This window comes from Austrofundulus limnaeus, unplaced genomic scaffold, assembly GCF_001266775.1.
Source record: "Austrofundulus limnaeus strain Quisiro unplaced genomic scaffold, Austrofundulus_limnaeus-1.0 Scaffold281, whole genome shotgun sequence".
NCBI classification, from domain to species: domain Eukaryota; kingdom Metazoa; phylum Chordata; class Actinopteri; order Cyprinodontiformes; family Rivulidae; genus Austrofundulus; species Austrofundulus limnaeus.
In genome coordinates, this window is record NW_013952683.1 from 337,540 (window position 1) to 339,120 (window position 1,581).

Below are 1,581 nucleotides of genomic sequence, written 5' to 3' on the forward strand. Positions count from 1 at the left end.
CACCTGCCTCTCTGCCTCCAATGCCCGCACTTGTAAAGACTCACCTGTTGTGTTCACCCCAGCACGTTCTGCTCCATCAGGACCCAAGCAACTTTGACCTGTCACTGAAAGTAAGACTATTTACATTCATTTAAAGATACTGCATCTCTGTTAACTCAAGACCTGGATACTCACCTGTTCCTCCTCCTCTCCTCAGATCCGGACCCGCACCCCTTTCTTCCCCGCACCTGTAAAATAAAGCACTGTTTATTTATTTTGAATCTGACTGCTTGTGGTTATATTGCTGGTCCACTCACTCCGCCTTGACTCGTGATAGCCATGACCATTTTGGCTCAGCATGAAAATGATAACTGACTATTTTGGAGCAGGGAAATGACCAAGGCACTTTAGTCCAAACAGGTTGAACCCGATGTTCCGGGTAGGCAGTACTCCATGTCCGAGTCTGCAAGAAGGCTAATGCAAATCATACTTGATAAATGCAGCACCCTGAGGAGCAATTGGCTGCGCAAGGAAAACATGAGTGTAGTGTGTTGCAAGGCGGTCCTTTGCATACAGACATATCACGGCCTTTTACACATAGGTGTAAGCATATGAACCCAAACAAACACATTACCRTAGGGGAAAAAAAGKTTGAATTAGTAGTTTTGGAGTATAAGTGAAATGTTTCATGTTTCATTTCATGCCATGTTCAGCAAATGAAATAAAGAGTGTAGTACAGTAAAAGCAAAATATTTAGAATGTTTAGATGCCTATTACAGTAGCAACACTTCAAATGAGCCATATTATCCAAAGGGACACAATAGTTGTTTTTCATCTTGTTTTTGCACTTCAATTCAAATTCAATTCAATTCAAAAATACTTTATTGATCCCAGAGGGAAATTAGGTAAATGCTTAGGATAATGCTGCTGTGTTCAGACACAAAATATAGAGTTTTATAAAAAATTACTCGACTGGGAGTTTGTTGTGTTCGGTCAATTTTTAAAACGAATATCCACATACAGTATGTGGACTGCATTTTTCTCAGAAACTGCATCATGTAAAAAGATAAATCTTTGTTTTTACACTCATCAAGTCCCAATAAGCTCAAATAGTAAGGAAAATTTAAAAATGCATCATGCAAGAGTTCGGGTCTTAGGAGGTTAAACCAATTTGGGCCTTATTTTCATTCATGACAGTTACCTGAMCTCAACCCCTCTCAACACATGAGACATTCGACTAAAAAAGGTGGGCATTCCTGGCATTAAGAGGTCCCTTTCAGAAACTCTGTGGGGGTCTATGTGCTCTGGCAGCAGCTATAAAGCTGCTCACTGTTCTTATGAATAACCATACTTTATTCTTTTCTCTCACTGATGGTGCCTCATCATTGTCATGCCATTTAGCCACCAACGAAGAACAACACAAATGCTAAGCATCAGTTGTTTTAGTTTTTTCTTGATCAAACCAGATCAGCAGCTTCTGCTTTGGACCAAGTAAAGCTTGTCTGCGCAGGGACTTTTTCAGCTTTTGTTTAATGGCCTGCTTTCTGTTCTGTTTCCAAAGCCATCCTGACAATAACCCAACAGGGCTGTGTGTGTGTGTGT